At 34.4% G+C, this 21,318-nt stretch overlaps 1 protein-coding gene and 1 long non-coding RNA gene across 2 annotated transcripts in view; one reads left to right on the top strand and one right to left on the bottom strand.

Annotated features, from left to right (window-relative positions):
• The window catches only part of csmd3b (CUB and Sushi multiple domains 3b), a 1,051,207-nt gene that overhangs the window by 767,028 nt on the left and 262,861 nt on the right, over nucleotides 1-21,318 (bottom strand). The window lies entirely within an intron of this gene.
• Nucleotides 7,810-9,698, top strand: LOC130246522 (uncharacterized). Its single transcript, XR_008839446.1, has 2 exons — nucleotides 7,810-7,883; nucleotides 9,299-9,698. It is a non-coding gene; the product is annotated as an uncharacterized LOC130246522 (long non-coding RNA).

Genomic DNA, 21,318 nt, shown 5'->3' on the forward strand with positions numbered 1-21,318 from the left:
TACTCATATAGATTTTTTTTTTTTTTTTTACTCAAATGGTTTGTTGCAATCGGTTTCCTTTAACGGTTTGAGTTGCCTTAACTTGTTGAGTTTTACAGTACTCAGTTGGTTTGAATTTTCTTCATTTATTGGGTTTTACTGCTCAAATTCCTTCATTTACTCAAATGGATTAAGTTCACAGTACTCATTAGGATTAGTTTTTGAACTTAAATGGTTAGTTCAAATCGGTTTTCTCTGTTCAAACAGTTTGAATTACCTTAACTTTTTGGGTTTTACAGTGCACCAGAGCACATTAGTTGTGCACCTTAAACACGTACACATTCAATTAGAACTGAATTTAGAATTAGTTTTGAAACAAATCTTTGCACTTAAACTAAATTAAATATGTAGGCTAATAGAGGTCTTCAGTGGGGTGCGCACAACACCGTTTCCTTATCCACAAAAGTAAAGGAGTAAAGTAAAGAGCAAAAGTAAAGTAAAGAGAAAGTAAATAGGTCGAATGGAGGAGGCTCGTTCTTTATCCTTGCACTGCAGATGCTCTGTTTAACTGTTTTCTCGCTTGAGAAGCATTTAGTTTTTCCACTTACAAATTTCACCATGTAAATAGCAAATTCACCATGGTGTGACGCAACTGACTCTTAAAGGGAATGTGAGATGAGACTGATTAGTTTAATGCTAGTTTTGCTCAAAACACACTCAAACTCATTAAGAGAATAATATTAAGAGAATAAGCACAACCCTGTTAGCGTATTTTTCCATCCTTAAAATAGCAAAAGTTAATGCTTTAACGCTTTTGAGCCATGCGCCTAGACCGTTAAAATGACTTGCAATCAGATTACAACTACAATTTTAATGCGTTATTATGCATTAACTAACAAATTTACTTTACCTAAGATTAGTAAAAGCTTAGTTTGTTAAATTACTAATGTTAACAATTGGATCCTTATTGGTATCCTACACAAAACGTCACAGAACTTTCAATCAATATTTAATAATGTAGTAGGCCTAATTAACACAAGAAAATCTTCATGTTTTAATGAATAAAAGTTGTATTTTGGCCAGACATTTGAAAAGAATATATTTTAGAGCCGTCATCACAATATCGTAAATCGTGATATTTTTATCCAAGGTTATCATACTGCCAGAATCTTAGACTGGCCCATGCCTATTCTGGAAAGAGGCTAAATCTGAGAAGTTGAATCTGTGGAAGCTGAAACTCTCTGGGTATCAGCTGTACTTTTGAACCCTGGATGAGCTCACTGCTGCAGTCTCCTTTGATATTCACCTCGCTGTTCTGGTTCTGGCAGAGCTCCCATTTGAGATCATCCAATATGGTCACTGCTGCAGTCAATTGCTGTACTCATGTTATAAATGGAGTTCCTCCATCACCTCAGTGACAGTTACACACAGGAATTGAATGCAGAGGAACTACATACTGTTTAAAGGGGTCATATTATGCTCTTATACTTTCAGATTCCTTGTGTTTTGGTCATGAAAAAAATCTGCAAGTTACAAAAAAAAAAAAATGAGGGCAGCACGGTGGCACAGTGGTTAGCACTGACACCTCACAGAAAGAAGGTCGCTAGTTTGAGCCCCAGCTGGGCCAGTTGGCGTTTCTGTGTTTGCATGTTCTCCCATGTTGGCGTGGGTTTCCTCCGGGTGCTCCGCTTTCCCCCACAGTCCAAATACATAGGTGCTATAGGTGAATTGAATAAGCTAAATTGGCCAAAGTGCGAGTGTATGGATTTCCCAGTACTGGGTTGCAGATGGAAGGGCATTTGTTTTTTATTTACTTACCTACTTACTTAAAAAATACATTGTTTAATTTGCTAGCTCACATTGTTATTCTTAAAGCAAACAATTAATCTGCGCAAGTAAATCCACTTAAAAAAGTAATCTTCTACAAAAGTCTGAGCATTAACTTCCGCGTTTGGAGTGGCGGCCCTTATGTTTACATCCACCTAAAGGTTTCTATAGCAAGTGCATATTAATTCCCTCTTTTTGCTATGTTTTTTGCTAAGTTAGTTAGTTTGCTATGAGGGAATTATGTGCAAAAAAAGTCCCGCACCCAACTCAATATTCCATTTCAGCTGGAAGTACATCAACATACTGCAATAAAAGCAACAGAAGTTGTAAAGGCACAGCCCTGTTCTGGAAATGTAGGCAGGAAGCAGCAGCTCATTTGCATTTAAAGGGACACATACTAATACAAACAAGTCTTCATTTCTATCCCAAAAAGGGAAATAAAATCATGGTACTGAAATTTTACAGATCAATTCTGTAACTTATGTTTTAAGAAGTGCATGTATTTTATACGGTAATGTTTCTTTTTATTGTTGTTATCGACTATAACATTAAAACAAAAGTTGTGGACCACTGAATAACATAAAACTGGAAGTTAAGATGAAAACATTTACTTATCTAAAACAAATTAGCCTGCCTCTTTAAACTAATTAATCTACACACAAAAAATTTTTTGCCCTTTACAACCACTTATTTAAAATGAGCTGAAACAACAGTCCTGATGTTTTTTTTGCAACAACTTAATTGTATTATGTTTAATCCACCTAAATTTTCCTTATCCACAAAAGTAAAGGAGTAAAGTAAAGAGTAAAAGTAAAGAGAAAGTAAATAGGTCGAATGGGGGAGGGTCGTTCTTTATCCTTGCGCTGCAGATGCTCTGTTTAACTGTTTTCTCGCTTGAGAAGCATTTAGTTTTTCCACTTACAAATTTCACCATGTAAATAGCAAATTCACCATGGTGTGATAGATTAGTTAGATGAAAACATTTACTTATCTAAAACAAATTAGACTGCCTCTTTGAACTAATTAATCTACACGCTAAAAAAATTATGTTTGCCCTTTACAACCACTTATTTAAAATGCGCTGAAACAACAGTCCTGATGTTTTTTTGCAACAACTTAATTGTATTATGTTCAATCCACTTAAATTTGTGAAATCTAATAAGTTACCTTAATTCCTTCATGTTGTCCCGACAAAAATCGACTGTGTAGAATCTAGCAATTGTTTTACTCTGTAAATGACCTATTCACTAATTGACATATTATAGAACTGTTAATAAATCAATAAGCATTAATAAAAATTGTTATACGTTAAAAATAAATGACAAATAAATAACTTGTAAATAAATGTAATGTTAATGTCAGTAGACACATTTTATAGATGCTCTTTCTTTAAGAAATCATCAGTATGAGCAGTGGTTATATAAGAAAAAAACATGAAATAGGCTATTTGATGCAGCATTTTTAATAAATCATCAATCTGATCACCAGCTGTGTAAGAAAAATGATGCATCATTATTGCAATATCTAGAATTAACTATATATGTTTTGATCATGTTTCTGCCCTGAATATCAATCATTTCATACAACATCTGAAGGAACCTTTGAGGTGCTGTTTTCTGCACTGAAAACTGTCAAATATCTGAGCAATATTTAATTTAAAAAGATAATGACACACATTTACGTCAAAGGAGGCTCTCGGAATATCTTAGAGTAGTGATCTGAAGGTGAAACAGACAACAATAATCAGTATACTCATCAAACTACATTTGTCCTGCTCATTCATGTGAAACACGATGGTGTGATAGTGAATAGGATTACCCTGGAGCACTAACTCTAGCTTTTGACCTTTTTTCTTTGTCCTTAAAAACCTCTCCTGAAAACAGGTTTCATTATGTTGAACTCTTTTGTTGTTTCTACAATACAGAATTCATGCTTGTTTTGTTTTTTTGAGAACTCAATATGCGAGATCCTTCAGTGATCAGATCACAGTGTATCTCCAGTTACCCCTTCACTAATTCTAATGATTTGGTCAGTCTCTATTATTGATTCAGTCATTTCAATGAAAATAAAGTGGGTTTCTGTCACTCAAGGTTTCAAAAGATGACTGAATTAAAAATGATTTGTGTGCTACCATCAAGAAAAAAAAAGATAGTAGTAAGTAATGTGTGTGGCCATACACCCAAAGTGCTTCACAATCATGAGAGGGTCTCTTCACACCACCACCAATGTGCAATATCCACTTGGATGATGCGACGGCAGCCACATGACAACGGCGCCAACGCACTCACCACACACCAGCTATTGGTGGAGTTGAGAGACAGTGATAGAGCCAATTCAGTGGATGGAAATGATTGGGAGGCCATGATCAGTAAGGGCCGATGGAGGAAATTTGGCCAGGACATCTGGGTTACACCCCTACTCTTAACGAGAAGTGCCAAGGAATTTTTTAATGACCACAGAAAGTCAAGACCTCGGTTTAACATCTCATCTGAAAGACGGATAGGGTGAAGATAAGGCAAATGAATGTTCATAAAGGTTGATCGATGCCATAGTACATACTAGATATAACTAGACATTTTTTGCATGGTGTTCTTGGTATTTGTTGCCCTAAAATTTTTATATACACTACCGGTCAAAGGTTTGGGGTCAGTGGGATTTTTAAATGCTTTAAAATAAGCTTTTCCTGCTCACCAAGGCTGCATTTATTTGATGAAAAATACAGTAAAGATAGTAAAATTACTGTAAAATAACTGTTCAAAAGTTGTTTAAATTGTAATTTAATAATTTATACCAGTGATTAATGATGAATTTTCAGCTTCATTACTCATTACTACAGTCTTCAGTCACATGATCCTTCAGAAATCACTGTAATATTAATTATCATCATCATCATCATCATCATCATCATCATCATCATTATTATTATTATTAATGGTAATAGTAATAAAAGCATTAATGACTTGAGTAATAATTTCATTTAAGCCTACATAAGTAATAATAAGATATTTACTGAATAAATATTTAACAATTTCACTTTTTTACTAATTTTTATTAATAAATTCTGCCTTGATGAACAAAATAATTTTATCTAAATTATTAATTGAAATTAATAATAACAAAAAAACGACCCCAAACTTTTGACCGGTAGTGTAAATTGCTTTATGGTATTTTTTGGTTATATGAACTTTTGTATTTAGCAGCAGGAGTGTATTATGTGTTTTGGTAATAAATTGTTTTCTTGCTAAATAAATAAATAAATTATTAAATAAATAAATAAAGATTCATCTTTATTAGAACTTTTCACTTTTAATATTTAAATTCAAACTCACATATCACTGTACTCTCAAATAAAAATTGAAAGGACTCATTTTTTACTGGTAAATACATAAAATATATATTTTTAATAATAATAATAATAATAATAATAATAATAATATTAATAATAATAATACTTAGGGCTGTTTATATCAAAGTTTAGGCAGCACCATTTAACTGCACCATGTTGGTGTTTAGTAACATCTACTTCGTAAACATCCAAAGCTTAATCTCTAACCTGGAGGACCAGGAGTCTGTTCTTCGTACCTTGCTTAAATGATCCGGCAGATGATTCGGCAGGTCCTAGATCTTGTTCATGTCAAATATTGTACATGTCTATTATTATAGTCTATTATATTACAGACATTGTACTAAAGCTGGGTCTGTACCATAAAATAAATACAACATAAGCTACGGACAATTTAGCTTACCCAATTTACCTAGTTCATGCCTTTGGACTTGTTGGGGAAACCGGAGCACACGAAGGAAACCCATGTGAACAAGAGGAGAATATGCAAACTCCACACAGAAATGCCAATGGACCCAGCCAGGGCTCAAACCAGCGACCTTCTAGCTGTGAGGTGACAGCGATACCCACTGTGCCACCGTGCCCCCTTATATAATAATAATAATGAATAATAATGTTCAAAAGCCTTCAGCAAATGGTTGAATGACAAACGCTGGGTCAACAACAACAAAAGACATGACAGTGTCCTCATGTGCTTAACTTGTGCAGTTAGAGAGAGATTCTCTAAACCAATCAAGTCGGGGCATAAGCAGTCGCTGCCAGGAGCGCTGCATTTAAGAAGGGTGCGGGTGTCAGCTCCGATTTCGGCAGGCCTGCTCAAAGCGGTGTGGGATTGATCAGGGATTTACGTCTTTAAGCAGGTGGTCCCCATGGTTGTCAAAGCCAGACAGGAAGAGCGAAGCCGAGCCTGCAGCAAGTCTGAACTCTTTAATAAAAAAAGACCCTGTCAAAATTAAAGTCTAGCACATCAAAAGCCAGTCATTAAGGCTCACGGCCTCAGCGTCAAATTATCAGCGTTTTAATACTCCTTGAGGAATTCCATCCGACAAAGGATCATTTTAGCTCGGCCTTGCTAAGTAGGATCGGTTTAGGAGCATATAAGCACTAGTCATCTGAAGTCATAAATACAGACATTAGATCGATTTGGTTAATGAACTGACTCCAGCTTGACTCACTACATGCTTGACCTTTAACGTCACTGGACTTATTTACAGCGAAGGCACGCAATGATAAAGAGGTAACTTTGACTAATTCAAAGCTTAAGCCATTGGAGCAAATCCGAAACTCAGCCACTGACCTAAATGATGCTATTTTACAGCTGTCTGATTAACAGCGCTGTATTCCCTGAGCCCGTTTCACTTGGGTTTACCAGTTTGTTATCCTTGACCTCTGCAGAGGACGGACTCATCCGCGGATGCTTATTAGCAGCCAAAATTTACTGGACCAAATTAGCCTGCTCAATATGTTAATAAAACACATAGCGAGATCTTCTGGAAGAAATCCAGAGACAAAATGATTTTCTTGGTTTAATAAAGCAGTGGTATTGATTCTGCTGATTGTGTTAAGAGTAGAGCTGCACAATATTGGGAAACAAAAAAACAACAACATTGTGATTATTTTGGTTTTTCTGCATTATACAAAGCGATATGAATAAAATTTACAAGACGACTTAAAGTGTATGATGAAAATCATCTTTTGTAAGCTGTTTGGACTGAACAGTGTGTAGATAGCGTATCGACAGTCATATTAGAGTTAAAACAGGATCTAAATCCCTCCCATTTTGAGGCCCACCGCAACGTGGCATAGGAGTGTGGTTTCCCCACCCACCGAATTGATTGACAGCCGCGTATTTACATGTCTGAGTAGTAATGCGTACATTCCTATCAACAAGACAGGACGTGCGCAAAGCAACTGGGATTAACAGATCTGTTCAGCTCTCTGTGATCATCTAATGTGATCAAGAATGAGTTTTACAAGTTTAAAACGTTTTTTTTTAAACAGTGCATGTTTGTAATGAATTACAGCAATTTTACTGTCTTTACATTATCTCCACAGCCGAACGTCAGTACAATTATAAAAGACGCTTTAATCCTGGTTTATTTTGTACATTAACATAACAGATATCTATACAGCAGTGGATAATAACGTGTATCGTGTCACATTTGACTTGAAAAAAACAGTGCAATGCTAAACGCGCGAGCTGTGTGTGTGTCCACTGTGTGTGCGTATCTATGTGTGTGTGCGTGAACTTCGGAACAACACTGTGTGTGACTCATCATTGCAGAAAGACTTGATTTCACTCAACAACAAATACATCAAAGTCATTGGAAAAGTCCTTACACTGTAAAAAGTGCTACACTCACAAAGTTGGTTTTATATACTTTAAATAATTGCAATCTAGTTAATTATATTTGTTTTATACCAAAAAATATCAATTTGCTTATTGTTTACTTAAAGTAGATCAGTTTTTAAATAACAGTATATTTTAAATAAAACTAATGCAATTTATTTGAGTATATTTTTGTATGTGGTTATTGTGTAGAATAAATGTTATAAAAGTGAGTTGACACAGACAATTTATTAGAGCAGCTGTCGATGTGTGCAGGTCTGTTCATCAAACGTGATTTTAATAATTCTGCGTGACCCCATTTTCACTGCCTGCCACTTTCCAGACACACGCAGCATCTACAAGGGGCGACATTTACTGCTCGCAGCAGCGGATCTGATTAACACGGTAAGTTGCAAATGTAGCCGAATGATAATTGTAAAGTCATGCTAAACTGCCGACTTCACTAGGCAGGTGAGGTTTTAGCTTGTAAATTGTACTGTAACGTCAGGTAACAGACTGCTCTCACATGGAAAGCTAAGTTGGCTAACGCTAACCAACGCTAGTTCATGCTAACGATTAAAAGTGATAGTCCTGAGAAAAAAATGTTAAAGTAGTTTTAAAACACTTAGTAGGTATAACTAACGTTACAGAACAGATTAACTAGGTCTCTGGTGGGCGGTCGGGGGGTGGGTGCAGTTTGCTAGCGCTAACTTGGCTAGCTAACCTAAGTTATTATCAGCACATTAAGGATGCATATTAAATGCAGAAACGTATGGAACAGTAGTTTGTGTTTAGCGTAACATTAAGTAGCTTAAGGTTTGTGTTTAAGAGATTTAGTTCATAAGTTTTTTGTTAATACTGCAATGTGAATAAATTACAGATTTATAATTTATTTGAACTTAAATTACATTTATGTTTACAGAACCATTTAAAATGTATGCACCTCATTCTAAAATGCATTTTCTTGGTCTTTAGATACCAAAGTGATTTTGATTATTTTGTTAAGAAAAACATTAGATACGATTACAGCTATAATTATTTGCAGGTAAGTAAAACACGGGTAAAATTGCAAACAATAGTGGGCTCCATTGAATTGCATTTGATATCTGAAGATTTTTTGTATATGTGCAATGAACAAACAGTAAACAATATCCTAATGCAGTTTCTTATTATCTGTCAGTCTTTCACTAAAGCTAACTGAAAACACTGATTCACTGAACTATCATTTGCCAGTAACATTAAATTTGGAGAAAAAGTAAATTAAAAGTAGCTTCAGCAAAAATGTAATGTTAACCTTAAGGTAATATGTAAAATGGCAATGTATTTATTTAATTTTGTATTATGACTTATGCAAAGTTTGGTGCAAAATGAAGATGACAGTTAAATCATAGATTTTATATTTGCCATTTTCAAACTGTTTAATATGTAAGTTACATACATATTTTTATGCTTTATAAGTTGCAAAAATAAACTGAAAATGTAATACCTAAATTTAAATAATTCCTTGATTGACAGGCAACCGAAATGCCATACACTGTTACACTGAATAAAATCAGTTTTCTTTAGAATTTGATTCTTAAAAACACCTGGAATAATGTTAGTACACAATAACCTATATAGCCTTTTTTTTAATAAAGAAGTTTAACTAAGGTAAATTTTAACTGATAAACTAAGGTGTTTCATCCATGTATCATTCTCACTGCACTTTTGTAACTTGACTTGTAGTTTATGTAAGATATTTGCTATTTAGTATTTAGCTATTTAATATTATTTAGTATCAAACACCTGAACTCCTGTTTCTTTTTTCTCTCCACCAATAGAGTTGTGTGGAATCAGAGGTGCATGCGGCTGCCCGCGGGAAAAATTTGACATCAGCCCAACACAGTTTGGATAATCATAGGACTGTCAGAGGTTTACCAAACCTGTCATGTGCATGATGGCTCCTGTTTGGACTTACTGATGTCCTCGACTTCCATCAAAACTGTATACATTATTTGAGATATATCAGAGACTCTTTGTGGGACTGGACCTTATGCATCCTAAATCTTCATCAAAGTATGCAGATCTCCTTACTGAGTTGTCTTAGATGATTTCTCAATAGGATCTGGCATTATTAATGTTTTTATTTATGTATTGTGTATGTGCAGCCACATTAATGGCCTGTTTTGTAGTCACTTTTAGGGACATTGGTTGACATTGAATAAATGTTATGGTCTTTAATCCATCTTCCCATTCTTATTTAATTGTTATTAACCGTATAAAGTCTGTTTATCTGTTTTTACTTAATCACTGTATAGTGTGCTTAGAATATAAAAATGAAGATTTATTTTCTGAGGTTACAGCCAGAAGTCAATTGAATTCATTTTAAATGACATATGCATGGTTAATTTTATTTAGATAATTAAGTTCTTAATACCTAATTAAAATAAGTTCAGGCAACATATAGCAATGTATAAATAAGTTAGGTTTAACAAAAAAACTAAGTTTATCTGATTTGAGTAATTTTAGAAATATTAGTTGGCTCAACTTAATTTTGTTACATTTGTTTTAAGCAAAGTTTTAGTGTTTAATATACTTAAAAAAGGCTGGAAGTTGATTCAATCTAAAACGTCCGATGCAGCCACTTGCCTCACTTTTTATAAGTTAGATCTAGGTCATACTTTTTACAGTGTACTGTAGTTTTTCTCACAAACGTTACGTGAGATCTGCTTCCTTCGTGTCTGTCACTGTGCTGTTTATCTGACGCAGCCGAGGCGGAAATTAAGGCAAACAGCTAAATTGTGTTCAGAGTAGAAAATCCAAGATTCTGAAATGTATAATAAATAATCTGCTAGGTGTTGAGCTGAATCTTCCCAGATACATTCTGGACACACAAAAGACTTGTACTAAATCTTGAAAAAGGGGTAGAATAGCAGCCCTTTAAAAGTGATTAGTTACTTAAAAAAAGAAGTGATAAACTTGTGATAACAAAAAAAATAAACTATTTATTTGAGTTAACTTATTTTTTATAATTGTGCACATAATAAATTTACTTAATAATTTTAAGTCAAGTTCTTTTCTCACCTTTTTAAGTAAAAGCAGCTAATCATTTTTAAAGCAATGGATTTACTCACGTTTTCAAGTAAAGCAAACTAATCGCTTTTTAAAGTGTAATTTTACTTTAACAGGGATTATTTTGTAGAGGAGTCCATCTGAATAAAATGTACAAAATTATACAAAAATATTTTTAAAAAATTAAAGCATAAAAGAAAACAATAGAAAAAAGGTGCTTCATGATTTTCGGTGGAGTCTAACAGTATTTAGCTCAATATTGTATTGAAACTCAATCAAATAAATGCTGCACAATATATTGGTTCAGCATCAATATTGCAATGTGTGTGTCCACAATAGTCACATCGCAGGATCTGCAATGTTGATTTGGGATTATAGTTGATCAGCACAAAAGTTGAGTTGAGAATACATGAGATTTGTGGAGTTGACAGAATGAAATTTTACCATTTGCTTGTGTTTTAAAGGCATTTCAAGAGAGTTCAGAGCAAAAAAGGACATTTGTAACTTTAATAAAGAATAATTTTGCTGAATTATTAATACAACGAAGACTATACAGTGTTATTTTATATTTCATTATTCAGTTTCTGTTCCTGAATATGGTTTAACTCTCCGGATAACCACAAAGCACGGTTTAATTTTATTTATTTTTTGGCTCTGTGATGAGGCTATTGCAGATTGGCATATTTTGATATTGATGCTGAAATGATATATACTGAAGTGCAGCCCTACAATCTAAAAAAAATAAATAAATAATAATAATAATAATAATAATAATAATAATGATTTGCTGATTGTTCAAACTACTTATGTAAATTGAGCTTGAATGACACAATTTTTGAAGGTTTTTTGTGTGACAACTTAATTGTTTTGTGTGTAACCCACTTTAATTAACCTAATCGATTTGTGGTGGAACAACCTGAATGAAATGTGTGGAGCCATGCATTTGTTTACAGTGTAGTTAATGGCTTTATTTTCATTAAGGCAGCTGCTCAGTCTCAAAAACAGAAAAATGACAATTCTCTAAGGGTCTCTGATTCTCTAATGAGATGTTTTTTATGATAAACAAGGCCCACGGTGATGTGCCGCATGGGATTGGGGTGTTGTTGACCATACTGTTTGGTAATGTCTGGGCTTAGTTTTCACTCTGGCTAAATATAAACGTCTGTGGCTGGTTTTTCAGCTCGGCTACCTGTGCAACAGTGCTGTCATGCCCATTTCATGCCTCCATGACACTACAGACTCACCAACTGTGCCAAAGGCGACCAAGAATGGAGATATGCACAACCAAGCAGTTTTTTTCTTTAAAATTGGAAACTGAAGTTAGAAGCTGCTGACAAAAAAACATATTTTAAAACACAAAAATGCTGAACGTGCACCTCATGCAACAATGTAAAATATAAACAATTCAGAAAAGAATATTACATAATACATACTTATTTGGGTCAGAGAGACAATTTTTTTAAGGTTGAAAGCATACAGAAAATGATTGTGTAATATATGATTAAACTATTATAAAAGTGTCTACTTTCATTTTTAAATATATAATTAATTTATAATAATACATATTTTAATTGTACACTGTAAAAATTGATTAGCTACCTAAAAGAGAGTAAATTAATTGCCTTAAAGCAACAAGTTCACTTTACAAAATTAATATAAGAAAACCAATTGTAACTTGGAACTGTCAAGTTGACTTAATTTTTATAATTATTATTCAAATTGCACTTACTTTTATAAAATGAAAACTAATCACTTTTTTCCAATACACCTTTAATTACATTTGTTTTTTCCCCCCAACTTTTTTGTATCAAGCAAAATGACATGCAGTAAAATAAATCTGCTCTTCCAGACTCCAGTGTGTCTTCTAAATTCAATACAGGCTACAATTGTAGATTTTATAGACTTAATGAAGGAACATATATATGTGATATTGTGATAATTACAGTAAATATTACGTGCTAAAATAGTCTGACGCTGTAAAAAAGGATTAGTTAACTTTTAAAAAATAAAATTTTCATAATTATAAAAATTTTGTGAACTTAACAGTTCCAAGTTACAATGGGTTTACTTACATGTAACTAATCACTTTTTACAGTGTTATAAAAACAACACTCGAAAAACATTTTGCTGCTTTTTCAAACTACTTATTTAAAATGAGCTGAAACACATTTTTGAGATTTTTTTGGGACAACTTAATTGTTTATGTTCAATCTACTTAAACTTGTTACGGTAACTTAGGGTGCTTTTACACCTAGACTTTTGTTTCGGAACCTGACGCGTTTCCCCAGTTAGCACTGTTCGTTTGGCATATGTGAATCCAGCAATCTCGCCACAACAATCGGTCTGAGATTGCCTGAATGAGGTGGTCTTGGCTCGATTGAAACAAACTCTGGAGCGGATCAATTGTAGTGAGAAAGCAATACAATCCAAGTCAGGCTATATCACAGTGTATTATGGATATGTAATAGGCATTTATGACTATATGAAGAGAGAATTATGAGTAGGGCATAAATGTGCATTTCATGTCAAATACAAAAGTTAAAGCATATTAACCATTATCGAGGGCTGTTTATCCAAACAGCAGTCTTGATTTATCTGTGATTTCTCTCTATAATGCAAAGCCTATAATGCATAAGCCAACTGCTATGTATGAGAAAGTCTTACCTCGGATTTATATATGGTGACGACGTCCGCGGGTGTCACCATTCAAAATTAAAGCGCAGCTTTTCACTTATAATGACTTATTGCTCATCGTCATAAATTAAAATAAGGACGCATGACAGCTGAGCGGGACTCTACAAAATAAACCCAGAAACTCTGATCAACGTGAGGAGAGTTTACTCGATCTTTTTAGCTCTTTTGGTCCATTTAGAAACTTTGCTGTGTGAAAGCAACCGCACCAAGAACAAAAGACTACATTGTAAAAATTTGAATCCGTTTCATAACAAGTGAATCAATCCAGAGGTGTGAAAGCACTCTTAATTGTTTTGTGTTGGAATGACATGAATTAATTGTGTGGAACCCTGCATTTTTTACAGTGAACAGCGATCATTCAGTGTATCGTATTAAATAAAACACCACACTGACCAGACATGATAAACAATCTTGCCGTCTTGCTGACAAATGGGCAAAATCTAGATTTAGAAAGACAATTAATGAGTATTTTAATCTTGTCTTGTTCTAAATAAATATGCATGACAAGATTTATGGACTACATAAACTTTTCCTGCACTGTGATATTTTAAGGCATCTTCTGTAAATCATGGGGAAAAATGTATGATTTTTATTCCACAGAAAACATTCATTCATTCATTTCCTTTTGCTTAGTCCTTCATTTATCAGGAGTCACCATAGTGGAATGAACCGCCAACTTATCCAGCATATTTTACGCAGCAGATGCCCTTCCACACTCTTGCATTCACACTCATAGATTACAGCAAATTTAGTTAATCCAATTCACCTATAGCGCATGTCTTTGGACTGTGGGGGAAACCGGAGCACCCGGAGGAAACCCGCACCAACACGGGACAACATGCAGACTCCACACAAAAATGTCAACTGTCCCAGCCACGACCTTCTTGCTGTGAGGCAACCACAGAGTCACTGTGCCACCCCACAGAAAACAAAACATACATATTATGATGCTTCACAAGCCCTTTTCACATAAAAAAAAAAAATCTGTAATATAATACTATCATGTAATATAACCATAACAAAAATACATCTAACACAAATATTAAGACTTGGGAAAGTACACAAAAATAGACATACTTTAACCCAGACTTAGAGCATCCATAATGCAATTAGATGAAAAAAAATGAAAAGTGCCAGCGGGCCACAAATATTCCTGAGAGCTTTTTATATCTCCACTCCTGTATTCGGAGATGCATACATTACAAAATTTTAGCATAACATTGACATTTGCGGAAGCAGTATTTCTAAAGGTCCCTCGACTTAAGGTTTCAAATGGATTTTTTCCCCTTAATCTAAAATTAATGGTAACTGTAAATTGCCAGGCAAAATAATTTCAGCGTTGCTTTTATGTTAAAATCTCCCAGATACTTTGCTCAAAAAATGGGGAAAAGGGCAGATACCATCTAAGACATGGATTCATTTTTATCAGGGTAACTTATGAGTAGAAAATTAAGGATGTTCTGTGATACTTTGAATGAATATTCAATGAATAAATGCATTAATGCAGACACAAAACTCAACATGCATTACAAAATCTATTCAAATGCATTAGATGTGAATTGAAAGTCAAATCAATGCTGCTGCAGTGCATGGAATTCCATAAATAATCAATAAAATATTCAATAACCAACCCATAACCTTTATAAGATTGATGTCTTTTTTTTGGAGAAAATCTGCCACAATCAATCATTTCAAGTTGAAAAATGTCCCGTAAAATCTTGGAAGGTAATAATTCAACATACAGAAATGACCAACCCAGGCTCAGTCTGATTACGTACCCCTGTAAACATTTCTTGAGAGAGCAAAATACATCCCAGGAGCTACTTTTTTGCAGCTTTTGTTTTTGCGAATCTGCAAGAGGCCGCTGTACGGTTGTTACAGATCTCAAATTTATCTCGCGAGTGCCATTCGCACCTGCTGTTCTCATGTAAATCTATCAAACGCCGCTGTCGACCAATAATATCCAGCTGCAGGCCCGCAGAACCACACACGTTTTAGGCACACACAATCTGGCACACACAATCTAGGCAAGCCATATGTGGTTACGACGGATGTTAATGTTATTAACGTCTTCTTGCACATCGTCATCGATATATTTTGATATATATGGTTAATAAATATTGTACACAATAAACAATAGTGTTTACTTTATTTCACAAATATTGCGATCGAGACGGGCAAATGGTGAGCGTTGTTTCCGATCGCCATTCAATATAGACTGAACAGATTTCTATCAGTCATCACGGATGAGTAAATATCGCAGAGACTCGTTTGTTGGCCTTGCTGAAAGACCTAAATTAAACATTTTTATTTTATATAATGGATTCATTTATAATGAAGGAAATAGCAAGTTAATATAGGCAATAATACATCTTTATATGTAATAAAAATCTTTTACATGTAATGTATAACACTATAATACATTACTCAAGCGATTTAATAGTGTGTATTTGCTTAATTTTATAATAACTTAATTAATGATTTCCCACATAAAATACTGTAGTAATATATAGTAAGCAATATATTGTTTTTAAACCAAAATTTTGCAATAGAAACAAATTAACTATTAATATTTAATTAAAAAAGAATAAGTATATATATATATATATATATATATATATATATATATATATATATATATATAATATATAAGTATTATATATATTTAACTAACAGCTGTGACAGTTTAGTAAAAGATAGTAGTTTATAATCAGATAATGAGTTAAGATAATCAGTTTATAACTATATTATATGATTAACTATAGTAATTCATTTTATTGTGACACATTATTGTTTGCTTTTTATATTTTACAACAAAGAGATTTTAATCAAGTATGATAATATTAAGATCCAGAATTAGTTTATTACACTTAATCTACTATTAGACGGTCTATTATGTTTTCTGTATGTAAGTGGACACGTGAATAAAGCCATAAGTGTTTTAACTCATTATTTTTATTTACATAATTTGAGTTCAGAAACTGCAGAGATGTTAAAATGATCGTGACGATAAATAATAATACTATAATGACTGAAATGGGAAACCATATTTGTATAATTCAATAGGTGGCGATGATGCTAAGGAGTTAAGTTACCATATATGGTTTGCCTGGATCGTGTGTGCTAGATTGTGTGTGCCTGAAACGTGTGTGGTTCTGCGGTTCTGCAGCTGGATATATCTCCTGTCGACTGACTGACCAACCGATTCCACACCCATTCCTTCCCTAAACCCAACCGAAAATATTTTTTTAATGCAATCGAGAAATAGAAAAGCTTTTACAGTAGCCTGATTTTTACCATATTTTCAGACTACATTCTCACCCTGTTATTTACTTGTTAATTTTATTTTTTGCCTTTTGTTTTCACCTTACATGCTTTCTGGAACCGTTCTTCAGCGGACTGGAACCCCACTATCGTAGTCAACTCTCCTCTGCGTTTCAAGTCCGCCAACGTACGCGTCGAGCTACCAGACAAACTGTTAACAGTGTAAAAGCCATCCATATGGAGCTAAGCGGTCAGCTGGTAAGCGAGAAAACGACTGACAATTAACGAGAAAAGGAACGTAAAGGAACCATGAAATGCAGCCATACGTCGCGTGCTTCAAAAATGTATATAGGGCTACATTTTCAGAATGAGCCTATGTTGGAAATTATGTAAATACTGTTTTGTTTCTTGCAGGTATTAATTTTGTTTTCCCTATATATGTTTTTGACTCTATAAATGCTAATTACCAATGACTTGCATTATATGAATCACAAAATAGCAATTTCAGCTAAATTTTTTTTTTAATAATCTATTAAAGGTGACCTATTGTGCAAAAATCACTTTTATAAGAGGTTTAAACACAGTTGTGCATCTAGAGTGTGTGAAAAAAACCAGCCACTTATGGTAAAAAGTCATTCTATTTTTTTATAATCACACTTAATAAAAACAGTCTGCAGAAACCCTTTGATTGACATTCTCCCTATGTACGTGTCATCAAAGGGGTGAAGCCCCACCCATTAGTGACAATCTCTCTCTCATTAGCATAAACAGCCCTGAATGAAAAGCAGTCGTCTGCTAAATCTGCTAAACCACAGTTGTTTATAGCCCCAGCTAGGGGGCGATGTCGACCAATTTGGCATCGTATGATTTCTAATGTGACACATCGTCGTTGTAGCGGTTGAGAATTAATTATTTAGGAATAACTAATTCATTCTTAACAAATACATTTTTGTAGCCTACCGTTACACACAAATTACCACCTGTCAATCACTTTTTACCGCGGGACTCTGGCATGGCAAAGGGATCCGTGTTATTATAATGGCGTCAACAAACTTGGTTGGTAAAAAATGTGCACAACCAACAGGAACCAACCAACAGTATCTGAGGTTTTCGCTAAAATTACTAAGTACAAGTGTGAAAGCGAAAGATTGAAGCGGTGAACTGACGCTGTGACACGTTACCTGATAGATTCAAAAGGCAGAAGAGTTGTTAGATAAGATTAATTAATTATCACGATTAACAACTACAGTGAGAGACGATCCAGTGGAACATCCTTGACAAACTGTCCGACGTACACTGCTCTCTAGGGTTTTGTGCTCAAAGCACCAGCTGACTGCCAGGAGCTCAGACGTGCGCATATGCTGCAGTGCATGCCAGTGTGTGAGTGTTTGTGTGTGATCACGTGATGTGCATTTTCAGCGGTATAGTGGAAGGAGGGCTTTTTAGAAATGCTAGATGAAACGCCAGTGTGGACGTGGATTGTTTTCGTTCTAAAATACCATTTTAAAACTGAGACGTTAGTGTAAACGGGGCCAAAGTGTGTTTTTTTCGCGAGCGGGTTGCTGCTGCGACGGGGGCGGGGCAGACGATCGTAATGCTGGCTCAGCATTGTGATGTCAATCAGCCATCGGCGATGGCATCGTCTATCAACCCAACCCTAGCCCCACCCTCTTATAAAGAGGGCGTGGAGCACAATCTCATTTGAATTTAAAGCAACCAAAATTGTACAATTTGGATCAAAGCCTAAAAGAGGCAGATTTAAAGAGTTATAAATATTATTTATGTGGTATTTTGAGCTGAAACTTCACATGCACATTGTAGGAAAATCAGAGATTTATTTTAGATCTTGTAAAAAGGATCATAACACATCCCCTTTAAAGAAAAAAAGTCACCTACATCTTGGATGAGTTAATTAACATCAACTTTTCCTTTCTGAATAGACTATTCCTTTAAGATGACAAACGCTGTGGTCTGCTCCTCCATACCCCACTGCATTCTGGGCCAGGTTGAGGCTCCACATTTTACCACCTCAGGCTATTTTCGATTCAAGCACAGTTGGCTTTTTGCAATTTGTGTCCAACCAAAGCAAGCATGATCCAGACGCTGTCATTTCCACCCCCCCCCCCCCCCTTTCTATTAAACACGCTGGAGCAGAAACTGGTGCAGGCTGTCTATGGAGAGATTCTTATTTGAGAACGGTCATGGCTAATGCACATTATAATTGGCCTGAACATGGGACAATAAATCTCCATGCATTCGCAAACAAACGCGCAGACTCATCTTTTCAGGAGGAAAACAACAGCACGGGCAACTAAAGGAGAATCCAAATCTGAATGAAAGACTCAAAAGATGCCAAAGGACCCTCGCTGTGCTTAAAGGAAGATTGAAACAGGAGAATAGGAAATAAACACGGAAATGTAAGAGCCGACAAGAGCGAGCTTGTGATGTGTTTTCAACATTTGAGAAGCCTCCAAAAGAAACGTTCAGTGCTGTGCCATTTCTAATCCAAACAACCCAGTACTTTAAGCCACTCATCAATAACTTCAGCGCTGCTTTTATGGTAAATTCTCCCTGCTAATTTCCTCCAAAAAATAAAAAAAAAATAAAATAAAAAGGACAAATACCATCTAAGACATAGATTCATTTTCATCAGGGTAACTTATGAGTAGTAAATTAAGGATGTTCTGTGATATTTTGAATGAATATTCAATGAATAAATGCATTAATGCAGACAAAAACTCAACATCCATTATAAAATCTACTCAAATGCATTAGATGTGAATTGAAAGTCACATCAATGCAGCAGCAGTGCATGTAATTCCATACTTAATCAAATATTTAATAACCAAACCATAACCTTTATAAGATTGATGTTTACATATTTAGAGAAAAGCTGCCACAAAAAATACCTTTCAGCAAAAGTTAGAAAATTAATAAATCTCAAAATAATGCAAAATAAAGAAATAATGTTGTAAACAATGTTCAGTTTTTTGCAGTTATTAATTTTGTTGTCCCTGTATATGTTTTTTGACTCTCTAAATGCTAATAAGTAATGACCAAGGTCAGCAATTTCAACTAAAAATCTTCTATAATATTCTATTAAAGGGGTTAATTGTAGTCGACAAGAGCAAGTATGTGATGTGTTTTCGCCTATGGAGCGGCCTCCAAATGAAAGGTTCAATATTGTGCCATTTCTAACCAAAACAACCCAGTACTTTAAGCCCCTCATCAATGACTTCAGCGCTGCTTTTATGTGAAAATCTCCCAGCTACTTTCCCCAGAAAAAGAGGAAAAAGGACAGATACCATCTAAGACAAATTTATTTTTATCAAGGTAACGTACAAGTAGAAAATTGAGAATGTTCTGTGGTATTTTTATGATTATCCAATAAGTAAATGCATTAATGCAGACACAAACTCAACATGCATTACAAAATCTACTCAAATGCATTCCATGTGAACTGAAAGCCACATCAATGCTGGAGCAGTGCATGTAATTCCACACTAAATCAATAAAATATTCAATAACCAAATCATAACCTTTATAAGATTGATGTGTGTAAATTTTTTGAGAAAAGCTGCCACAAAAAAAACCTTCCTGCAAACATCTTGAAAATAAATAAATCACAAAATAAAGCAACAAAGAAATGATGTTGTAAATAATGTTCAGTTTCTTGCAAGTATTAATTTTGTTTTCTGTGTATTGACTCTCTAAATGCTGATAACCAATGACTCGCATTATATGACTCACAAAGATCAGCAATTTCAGCTAAAATAATTTTTAATTTATTAAAATCAATTTATCTTTAATCATTTATTAAAATGCACCTATTGTAGCAAACATGTATTATTTTCAACGTCCAGGAGGCCTCCAAATGAAAGGTTCAGTGTTGTGCCATTTCTAATCCAAACAACCCAGTAATTTAAGCCACTCATCGATGACTTCAGCACTGCTTTGGTAAAATCCACTAGCTACTTGCCAAAAAAAACAGAGAAAAAAGGACAATTACCATCTAAGACATGGATAAATTTTTATCAGGGTAACTTATGAGTATAACATGAAGAATATCTGTAATATTTTTATGAATATTCAATGGATAATTGCATTAATGCAGACACAAAACTCAACATGCACTACAAAATCTCAAATGCTTTGTATGTTAATTGAAAGTCACATCAATGCTGCAGCAGTGCTTGTAATTCCATACTTAATCAATAAAATACACAGTAACCAAACCATAACCTTTATAAGATTGATGTCTGTCAATCTTTTAAAGATGTCTTCTGGCTGACTGATTTCCGCTAAAAATCTTCATTAATAATTTACTGAATGGGGACTTATTGTAGTCGACAAGAGCAAGCATGTGATGTGTTTTTGCCTATGGAGAGGCCTTCAAATGAAAGGTTCAGTGATGTGCTAGTTCTAATCCAAACAACCCAGTACTTTGAGCCACTCATCAATGACTTCAGCGCTGCTTTTATGGTAAAATCTCCCCGCTACTTTCCTCAAAAAAGCAGGAAAAGGACAAATACCATCTAAAGCATAGACTCATTTTTATCAGGGTAACCTGAGTATAAAATTAAGAACGTTCTGTGATATCTTTTTTTGTAAATATTCAATGAATAAATGCATTAATGCAGACACAAAACTCAACATGCATTACAAAATCTACTCAAATGCATTCCATGTGAATTGAAAGTCACATCAATGCTGCAGCAGTGCATGTAATTCCACACTTAATCAATAAAATATTCAATAACCGAACCATAACCTTTATAAGATTGAAGTCTGTGTACATTTTTTTGAGAAAAGCTTGAAAATGAATGAATAA

This window comes from Danio aesculapii, chromosome 19 (genome assembly GCF_903798145.1).
Source record: "Danio aesculapii chromosome 19, fDanAes4.1, whole genome shotgun sequence".
Taxonomy (NCBI): domain Eukaryota; kingdom Metazoa; phylum Chordata; class Actinopteri; order Cypriniformes; family Danionidae; genus Danio; species Danio aesculapii.